Genomic DNA, 10,602 nt, shown 5'->3' on the forward strand with positions numbered 1-10,602 from the left:
ATCTGGAAACAGGTCACCAACGATTTCAGATAAGAGAGTTTAAAAAGCACAGTCTCCACCGGACAAACACTAATCGAAGACTTACTACGTGCCAGGTCCAAGGGAACAAGTCCGTCCTGTTCGGGAGGTCTAGGCTTATGCGTGAGGACGTCTGAGGGACTCTCGGGAAAATGTCCACAGCAGTTACCCGGGTGGCAGGGTTTAACTTTTTTTCTTTCTGCACTTTCTAACGTTTCTAAAACGAATGTGCAATGCAATTGTTTGATTAAAAAAAAAAAAAAATCTTAAGCGGAGAGGGGATTTTTAAAGGAAAGAAAGAAAAGTCCTAAGACACTAGTCTCAAAACAGTTCATGGATCTGGAAAGCATTTCTGCCGGACTCATGCTCCTGACCTCCCGCCTGGTACCCCGAGGGGGTCAGGGAGGATCAGGCCTCCTCCGGAACCCAAGGAGAGAGGCCTCAGGGGACTCGGTGCTTGTCCGCTCAAGCTACTGGCAGCCAGAGCCACACTCCAGCCCCCTCTGAGACTGGGGTGCAGCGCGCTGCCTCCTTCTCCCGCCCCCAGGGACCGTGGGGAACCGGGCAAGGACCAGGGGTCCTGCCGGTCGGCACATGAACACGTTTTAAAGGTCAAATCAAACATCTAACAATACCGAACTCCTGTTAAATTCAGATGGTGAATCATTACATAAAAAAATCTGTCTACTCGAAACTTATGGATGATCTACAGTGCACACAGACTCGGAAGGGGCCGTGGTGGCGACGGCCTCCCCACAGGTGCGGGGCCAGAGCCCAGGTGACGCGGCAGAGCCCACCATGCCCATCTCCATCCCCCGGCCCGGGGGCGCCACCCACACTGGTTTACAGAAGAAAGCCGAGCCTCACAGAAGTCCGGGCACTTGCCCAGGGTCAAAACTAGAAGTAGCAGAAGCCGAGCATGCAAACCCAGGTGGGCGTGGCACTGAGACGCCCCGTGGTCACTGGGAAAGAAGCGGGTCCCGAAGAAGAGCCCTCGGAGCCCCCCTGAGGAAGGAACGGGCTGCGGTCCCGGCCGAGGCCTTGCCACAGCGGCTGCCGGGGCCCCCACCAGCGAGTCGGCCGCGGCCGCACGCAGTTCCGGATGGGGGTTCTCCTCGATCCGAGACGATGACTTTCGACTCTCGATGGTGCAAACCGGGCTGCTTTACATTCGGATGACCGAAAAGAAAGAGCCGTTTGTGGAAGGCATGGGCACAGTGCCTGGCGCAGAGGAAGAGCCCGGCAAACACGCGAAACCACAGAAAATCCCAGCGGACGGCGAACATGAGAATTCCGTGTGCGTGTGTGTGCACGCGTGTGTGCGTGCGTGTGTGCCTGCGTGTGTGTGTATGCGTGTGTGTGTGCCTCCAAACAGTAACTACATCTGAGAGATTAGCATCCAAGTGTTGAATTACCTGAAATCAGAATTTCTGAGTCTCTTAAAATATTTCAAAATAAAAAATAAGTGAGGAGGCCGACAAGTCCCCGGTTCCCAGCTGGACAAAACGAATCCCTGGCGGCCGTGCCCCTGCCCCACCCCCCAGGACCGACCAGGGCAGCCCTGGCCGGGAGCTGGGAGAGCTGTCCACCAAACACACGGCCCCCCATCCGTCTCTGCGAACGGACTTCCCCCCTAAACGAGCACTCCTGAAATCCCAGGTGGTTCTAATCAAACACAAGCCAAAACCGTACACGGATCCACTTTTGTCGTCCAGCCGGTGACATTCTCTCGGTGACACCCTCCGACAGGGGCCTGAGAGGTGACCCAGCTTTGAAATTCCGGTCTCCTGCCCAGCGTCATACAGGTGAGACACCCAACAGCCGCCCGCCTGCACGGAACCCGACCAGAGCTTGGAACACTCGCTTCCGAAACCACAAGGGGGGAAAAACCCTCGTGGCTTCTGCCAGGGGTGATGGGGGGGGTGGCATCTGGGGAGGGAGATCTGGAGGCGAGATGTGGGGTGGGAGATCTGGGGGAGGCATCTGGGGTGGGAGATCGGGGGTGGGGGGGAATGCGGGGAGGGAGATCCGGGGGGCATGCGGGGAGGGGAGGGAAATGAGGCCGCTGTGCCCCCTGCCCCGCCCACCCCCCACGTCCCCAGCATCCGCCGCGGGCCTGGCCCCCTGCTCACCGCCTTGCTCACCGGCGCGGGCCTGGCCCCCTGCTCCCCGCCCTGCTCACCGGCGCGGGCCTGGCCCCCCTGCTCACCACCCTGCTCACCGGCGCGGGCCTGGCCCCCTGCTCGCCGGCCCTGCTCACCGGCGCGGGCCTGGCCCCCTGCTCACCGCCCTGCTCACCGGCGCGGGCCTGGCCCCCCTGCTCACCGGCGCGGGCCTGCCCCCTGCTCACCGCCTTGCTCACCGGCGCGGGCCTGGCCCCCTGCTCCCCGCCCTGCTCACCGGCGCGGGCCTGGCCCCCTGCTCCCCGCCCTGCTCACCGGCGCGGGCCTGGCCCCCTGCTCCCCGCCCTGCTCACCGGCGCGGGCCTGGCCCCCTGCTCCCCGCCCTGCTCACCGGCGCGGGCCTGGCCCCCTGCTCCCCGCCCTGCTCACCGGCGCGGGCCTGGACCCTGCGTGAACTACGAGCGTGTGCGTCACATCGGCTCCACCGATTCCTTCCAGCGCCGTCCGAACACAGCACCTTTATTTCCCATTCACGCCCCGGACACACACAAATGATCTGCTACCACCGGTGAAAGCTACGATTCGAAGGGCGATTTAAAAATGTTTACACGTCTGTGCATTTTTAGGACATTTCATTTACTTTTTTGTATCCTAAAACTATATTAAAAGTTCAAACGCTTTCAAAAACAGCGATGGCGTAGACGGGTAAACAAAGGTGGGCGGGCCCTGCTGAACAGCACCATTCACGGGCCAGGACTTACCTCCGTCAGACATCGGAAGTGTCAAGCTGCTGAGGTTCGTCTAGGAAGAGAAGGTCAGCGGAGCAGCTCTGTGGCTGTTCGGGAAGTCACCGCCCTAGGCTTTCGCCTTGGCCAGCACCTCTTCACCTGTCCATTCATTCGGGGGACGTCTGTCTGCGCGCTGGGGTCGTGGCGAGAGATGAAACGCAGCCCCGCACCCCACAGCGCTCCACCTGGGGAGTCACAGCAGGCTCCCCGGAGGAGGGAGCTTGAGGGGGCTGCGTCTTAGGGGAAAACAAGGCCCCGGCTAGCACTGGGCAAAGGCAGGTGTGCCGCCCGCGAAGGCGTCTGGGGAAGCCTCCTGAACAAACTCCTCCTCACGCCCACGTCCGGCCACTCGCTGGACCTGCCGCCACGCCCCGCTGGTCCGCTCCATGTCGCCCCCCCCCCCGACCTCCCCGGCCCCCAGAACCCCAGCCGCTCGGACCCCACCCAGGTCCCTCCGATCAGGACACCCTCCAACGACAACCGTATTTGTTTCATCACTGACACTCTTCTCTGTGGCCCATGCTCCGTATGCTCTGCTTTTTCTAGAAGCTTCCCACCACCACGATCACACGGTTCTGGGCCAGCGCAGTGGCCCCCAGTCTTCGGGCTGTTGGGTCGCTGGTGACTCATGACCCAGAGCCGTCCTGTCTGCACCTTCTGCCACATGCCCCAGCTTCCCCCGGGTCTCGGGGACACACGTGACATGTGCCCCGCCCCCAGCTGCTTCCTCGCTCCTGTCGCTTGGCTGTCCGGCCCCGTCCTTCACAGGCTGACCTGGGAGCATGCGCCCAGGCCACTCACTGTTCAACCCAAGCCTCCTCTGAGCTCCTCCACGCCACGGGCCCAACCCGAAGGGAACGAGGCCCGAGTCTCCACTCTCTCCATCCGGCCCCTCTGACCGGCGGGGCGGCTCCTACATGAGCATCACCCCCACAGCGAGGCCTCCTTGAATGCCGCACCCCGGGCGGCCGGGTTGGCCTCTTCCTAGTCCCAGATCTGCTAATAAGACTGGCTCAGAAGTTCAAAGACACTCACTCCCCACGGGCTTGCTGCCTCCAGGGAAAAGCTCTTATGTTGTAAAATAATGTTACTGCTAATTACGATTGAGAAAAAGTAATCGGCTTCGACCAAGCTCGAGGACTCTTAGGGCGTCCTCGGCCATCGAGTTTCTCCGTTCTTCACCTGGGGTCCCGGGGCCTTCTCTGGACTCTGGCTCTCTGCTGTAACGTCTGGGATTAGCTGGCTGGGTCCACCCGTGGAGCCGTCTCCTCACTTTGCCCGGAGCCTTCCTCCACCAGGACTGTCCTGGGCCAGCGGGCGAGTATGCAGACGGCCACAGTGGAGGAAAGGCCGCCGTGGGACCGACCACAGGCAGCTGGGCCCCTGGCTGCCTCTTCCTCGCTGGAAAACCTTTGCTGGCTCCACAGGGCAGTGTCACTGCTTGGCCTCCAACACAGGGTCTGCCACGCCTGGCCCCAAACCCTCTTCTGGATGATAACAGGGCTCAGTAATGAATTGGCCAAAAGTAACCTCACAGGGTGATCTGATCACAGATTCCTACCTGGGCAGGTCAGGGTGGGTAGCCATGCCCCAGGCCCATAGAAAGGTTTATCTTGGCCTTCGGCAGGCCCTCCCTGCCCGGGTCACTATGCCTCCGGCTTCGGCTTCGAAGCTCCTGCCGGGATCCACCCTCGGAGCACGGAGTCTTGGCGCTCAAGATCCGGTCATGGAGGTTCCCGGCCCGGCCAGCTCCTGCCGCTCATCTTCCTCGCGGTCCCGCCCTAATTCCAAATGCATAAAACAGACCGCGAACGAACGTGTCGTTCTCGGGAGCCTCTGAGACTCTGAGATCCTGCTTCCCAGCATGTCCATGTCCATCAGTCTGGCTCAAAGAAACTCTTAAAGAAATTCTCTGCAGGCTCGGACATTTCTTACAGAAACCCTCTTAACTTTCTTCTTACACAAATTCCCTCTGTCACTGAGGTTCAACCCTGGATAATGCCTAAACTAGCGGGGAGCTAGTTTAAAAACCAGTCACGGCCAGGCCCCGCCCTTAGAATTCTGATTCGACCCGGGAAGGGGCCGGCAAAAGCTTTTGTTTTTGTTCTTTAATTTTTTTAAAGTTCCCTGGTGATTTCAACGGGGAGTCTGAGTTCTGGTGCAGTCTATCCTTGCTGGCGGAATTGGGCTACTCAGTGACAACCAAACGAATCCCCTGCGCACAGCGCCCAGGCGGACGCCGGCCAGCTGTTTCCTCCGTTCCACGAGCGGGCTGGGCAGCCGGGCTCGGGGCAAGAAAGGTGAGCTGGCGCTGGCTCCTGCTGCTCACACAGGCCGTCACCTGCTTAGTAATGCTGCCGCCCCCCACGCTGGCGGCTTGAGGTCCATCGTGAGGGGAGCTACTCACGCCCTGGTCGTTGGCAGATGCCACCACTAAGGCTCCGTGCCAGTTTTATTTTTCCCTCAGAGAGCAGGCCGAGCAGCACCCGAAGGCCAAAGGCCTCACCTGCTGCAGACGCCGAAGGAGGAGACGTGCACATCCTCTCAGGCCTGCAGACGTCAGGGGCGTCCGAGTTCACCAGTGGGGCCGGTTCCCTCAGCTGCCTGCTCAATGCAGGGGGTGGGGTGAGGGGGGAAGACGGGGGCGGGGGCGGGGGGAGAGGCTGATTTATAAGAACTTGGAACCACAAAACCCTCTCACAGAAAGTATTCTTTTCAATCTGTTCAGGAGACGGGCCAGCGGGCTTCAGCTCAGTTCCTGAGAGACTAGCTTTTATTGAGCAGATAAGAATAATCTCATTAGTATGTCATTTCTTAGCTTGTGAAGTGGGAGGCGGGACCCTTATCTTACATTTACTTAACAGCCTTCCCACAATGTCAGTCTCATTCTAGTGACCTCAGCTGCCCAGAATTCCCTCTTCCCAGGGCGTGAGGACAAACTTCACGCTGAGTTATCCCAACTTTTGAAACGGCGACCTTCCAAATAAATCAACCTTCATCCTGCAAGACAGGGTAAAGGCACCGGCCCCTGGGAAGAAAGGCACAAAGCGTCTGCCTCCTACTCTGGCTGAAAAGGTTTCACGGGTTGTAAGGATTTTCTCACTGTCAGAGGATGAGCTTCTTTTGTCATTGCGTTAGAGATGCAGGCGCTCTGCTATTTCCATGCCTGTCTCTCACCGCGGCTGAGAGCGGTCTGTTTCTTTCATTTCAGCACACTGGGAGATTGGAGCGCACTGGGCTCAGGCTGATCTGGGTTCGAATCCCAGCTCAGGCACTTACCAAATGAACAACCACGGTGGAGAGATTCACATTCTCAGACTCTTGGGGAAGATTTTAAAATGTGCACCCGGGGCCTGGTACATCGTAAGCCCTCAGCAAGTGATACCTCTTTCTTCCCCTTTCAACACTTAAATCTCGACTTAAATTAGGCGAACTTGGTCCAGTGTTCTCTCGCTCAAATCCACGGGTGCGTACTGACAGTTTGGGAAGGTATGTGCTCACCTGGCGGGCAGGAGGCTGTGTGCATCGCACGGGATGTCATCCTTCCCCTCGACACACACCGCGCACGACTTAACTTCTAAAACACCCTCTGCACTCTCCCCTGTCCCATCGGGCACTATTACGTAACACGGGGCTGTCCTCGGGGCTCCCCAGACATGCTGAGGAAGCAGCTGGGTATGTGTGTGTGGGGGGGCGGGGCGGGGCTCGCTGAATGAATCTTCTGTCACCCTCCAGAGATCGATGGCAGAAACTGGGGCTTCTGTTGCGCCAACAGCTGCGGTGCCAGGGGGCCCAGCTCCGGAAGCTGCTGTCCACCCCGGGCGGCCGGGAGCGGAGCTGGCTGCGCTCCCTCTGAAGTCGCTTTAGCTTCTCGATGACCCTTCCCCGTCCCTGGGTGTCAGGCAGGGACCTGGGGGCAAAGAAGTCCCGGTGCCCATCTCCAGGGCCTTAGAAAACAAAACACCCCAGGGACTCAACTCCAAGTCTCAGAAGAAAAATGGCCCATTTCAGGTGCTGAATCTGAAAACGAAACAGTGGGAACCCACATGGCTGGCCCAAGGCCCGCGTGTCGAACAGCTTCTGCTCAGTCAAAAGCAGGCTGCAACCTCCAACAGGGCCTAAGGGGGCTTGCCCGAGCCGGGGAGGAGGTCGGCGGGGCTGAACTCAGTGCCTCTCTCCCTCGCGGGGGCCAGGGGCTCCCCTTAGACGAGGTGGAAGCCAGGAGGCCACCCAGGAAGAAGGGCCAGCGCATACACACTTCCCACACTAGACTGGCTGGGATTGAGGGTCTAAACCCCATTCGCCATTAGCATATCTTATTATCAAACCAGAAACCAACATTAGAATAAGAAAGACGGCTGTGCCAGCAGCCTGAGGGACGACAATCCCAGGCTGCCGGTGCCTGGAAAGCAAGTTCACAAACAACAGCAAAGGAGAAATGCAGGCGACTCCCCCTCCGGCGGACACCAGATAAGGAAGGGCATGTTAGCAGACAATGAGCCCGGCCAGGACACTTATCGGCGGCTTCTACGTCCAGCCCACTTTCTGGGTCCTTCTCCGGAAACCCCGTGTTTGGGCTGCGATCAGCTACTAGCCCTTAGGCCAGATCACAAAGCATTGGTGGGAGCGACAATTAAAAAATGAAACTATCGAATGGCAAAGTGGAGCCCGTGGGACGGTTTACAGAAAGGAGATCTGTCACCACGCTTTCCGTGGGAGGGGAACAAAAGACACGGTGCGAGCCACCTCTCCCCACCCCGGCTTTTCTCCCCGAAAGTAACTACTGGCAAGAGTGCCTACTAATTGCTTTTAAAAGGACGCCGAAGTGGAGTGTCCGAGCTCTGAACCAATAGGAAAAAAAAAAAAAAAACGAGAGCTCGCAGAAGCCACTCGGGCCGGGCACGAGCTGGCCATGTTCATTTAGTAAACAAGTGAGCCATGAAACGAACCCTCAGGAGCCCGGTCCGTGCACTTTGCGATCCCTCTCCCAGAACTAACTGTCCCCTCTGGGATCGGCGTGGCCTCTGCGGTCCGCAGATGCACAAGCGTCAGGCCTGAGCCCCTTGGGGTCCGTCTTCATATCAGTGCCCCCTTAACCTCTCCCATCCGCCCACGTGCGGAGAGCAGAGGAGGACGCAGATCTGGGCATGCTATGGCCTTCCTAGGCCCCCATTTTCCGAGGGACTAGGCTTGGAGAGACTGTCCTCACGGGGCACCGGGATAGTTCCCCAGGCTCCACCGGACGGTCACCCCTCAGGATGGCCAGGTGGGAGGCACACTGTTTTATTGGATGACCACAGAGAACAGCAAAATGCTCCCTAGCCCCTTAAAGTACAGCCGCTGTCCATCCACGGATGGCGAAACGCTTCGCAAACCACCCATTACTGTTTATGGTGGCCTGAAAAGCAGACTGGGAATCATTACCTTCGTTTTTACAAGGCAAGGAACCCAAACCACAGGGAGGTGGCCAGGCACCAGGCCAATTCCGTCTGAGCCAGCGATGGGGGCTGACCGCTCTCCTCCCTCCAACTCAGCCCCCCCCCCCCAGGTTTGGAGAGAACACCACTCCCTGCAGAGCAGGCTGGGGGCTCGCTGAGAAGGAAACCAGGCCTGTAAACCCAACTCTGGGGCTCAGAGAAGATCACATTTTGAAAAGCAGGGAGGAAGGGGAAGAATTGCTTAAAGGAATTACTTTTTATTTAAGCTAGAGAGGGTCTAGTTTGTAATTCATTGATTAAATCAGTAAGACTGTGACCCCCCCTTCCCCCCCCAAAAAAAAAACCCGATTAACAAATGTTAACGGTCATGGGAACTGCGGGTTCAGGCACGGCTTCTGTTTTATTCCCTGTAGTCCTCTGTATTTCCATGTTTTCTACCCAGAGCATATCTTGTTTCCGTGATCAGAACAAAAGTTACACGAACTTATTACTGCCGATAAGCACGCAGTACCAAGCTGCTGCACCAACTTGGAAAATAAGCACGAATAAAATCCAGCCCAGCTTTCCCTTTCTAAATCTCATCGCTCCGCGAGGTTCCCCCGCGCTCTCCGCACGTTCACAGCCCGGCTGCCCTCCCGCGGCTGCTCGCGGCCGCTTGGCCCCGCGCGGAAGGGCCACGGGGCTGGGGCGCCGGCCACGGGGCTGGGGCGCCGGCCCGGCCCCGGGGCCGCCCGGCGCCGAGGCGGGGATGCTACGGACCCGCGGGGCGGGCCTCCCGCGAAGCCTCGCTCAGAGCACAACGTGCTTCTCCCAGCCGAACCCCCCCGCCCCCCCGCCGGCCGCCGGCGCTGTCCGCTCACGGCCGCTCGGCCGCCCGATGGCCCAGCCAGAAGCCCGGCTCCTCACTTCCATCCCCAAACCAGGGATCTCCGAAGTTGAAATATGCATCGTCACCAATAAGTTTAACCCGGGACGGCGCGCCCTTCCCGTCCCCCGCCTCCGGCCGCGCGAGGGGGCGCCCCGCGAGCGCGCGCCCCCATGTTCGACCCCGGCGCCGAGGAGGGCCGCCCCGCAGGGAAGCCCGGGGAAGCGCCGGGGCCGCGAGAGCACGCGGGGGCTCCGAGCGCGGCGCGGCGCCCGAACCCCGGCCCGCCCTCCTGCGTGGGGTCACCTGGCGCCCCGGGCAGCGGCGAGGCTTCCCGAAGCCGCCCGGCCCGGCCGCGACCTCGGGCGGCGGGGAAGCGAGCCGCGCCCGCGGGGTGCGCTCGGCCGCCGGGCCCGAGCAGGCGCCGCGGGGCGCGGCCGGCGGCGGGGCCGGGGCGCCCGGGGGGACCGCGCAGCCTGCCTACCTGGCTCGCATCGCGTCCCGCCGCCTCCCGCGGCGCTCCTCGCGCTCCGGGCGCGGGCCGGGCCGGGGCGCGCGCGGCTCCGCCGGACTCTGCGCGCGGCGCGGGGGGGTCCGGGACCGCCGGGGGCGCCCGCAGCTCTCGGGCCCGCCTCGGCGGGCGGAGGGTGGTCCCCGCGGCGGGGCGGGGCGCGGGGCGGGGCGCGCGAGGCGGGGACCCGGGCCGGGATCTGGGGGAGCAGGCGGCGGGGTGGTCTCCGCGCCGGGGTGGGGTCCCGGGGGCGGGGACTCGGGGCGGGGGCGGAGCCTGTGCCCAGGCCACGAGCGAGGCCGCGGGGCAGGAGGGAGGACGAGGAAGGCGATGGGGACGGAGCCGTGGCCGCCCAGGCCGGGGCGGGCTCTGGACAAAGCGGAGCAGGCATCCGGCGCGGGCGGCCGAGGCGGGCGGAGCGGAGAGGCCGGGGCGGGGTGCGGACGAGCGGGGGCCGGGCGAGCGCGGGGGGCGGGGCCGAGCTGCCTCCGCGCCGAGGCGGGGGCGGGGCGTGGTTGCCAGGGGGCGGGGCCGAGCTGCCTCTGCGGGAAGGCGGGGCGGGGCGTGGTTGCTAGGGGCGGGGCCGAGCTGCCTCCGCTGGGAGGCGTGGGCGGGGCGTGGTTGCCAGGGGCGGGGCCAAGCGCCTCCACGGGGGGGCGGGGCGGGGTGTGGTTGCCAGGAGGCGGGGTCGAGCTGCCTCTGCGGGGAGGCGGGGCGGGGCGTGGTTGCTAGGGGCGGGGCCGAGCAGCTTCAGCCGGGAGGCCGGGGACGGGGCGTGTTTCGGGGCGCGGGGGCGAGAGGGTCGCCTGGCCGCCGCGGCGGCGCGGGGTGGGGGGCAGGCGGGTGGCGCCGGGTCTCC

General features: G+C 62.0%; 1 protein-coding gene across 2 annotated transcripts in view; it reads right to left on the reverse strand.

Annotated features, from left to right (window-relative positions):
- SH3BP4 (SH3 domain binding protein 4) overlaps positions 1–9,797 on the reverse strand; it is a 61,438-nt gene extending 51,641 nt beyond the window's left edge. Inside the window, exon 1 of one of the 2 annotated variants that reach the window (XM_036236134.1) lies at positions 9,717–9,797. The gene's annotated coding sequence lies outside the window, so the exon portion shown is untranslated. The remainder of the gene's footprint in view (positions 1–9,716) is intronic. The other variant, XM_036236132.1, reaches the window with a different exon arrangement.
- Positions 9,798–10,602: the final 805 nt, after the last annotated feature.

This window comes from Rousettus aegyptiacus, unplaced genomic scaffold, assembly GCF_014176215.1.
Source record: "Rousettus aegyptiacus isolate mRouAeg1 unplaced genomic scaffold, mRouAeg1.p scaffold_m13_p_2, whole genome shotgun sequence".
Lineage (NCBI taxonomy): Eukaryota > Metazoa > Chordata > Mammalia > Chiroptera > Pteropodidae > Rousettus > Rousettus aegyptiacus.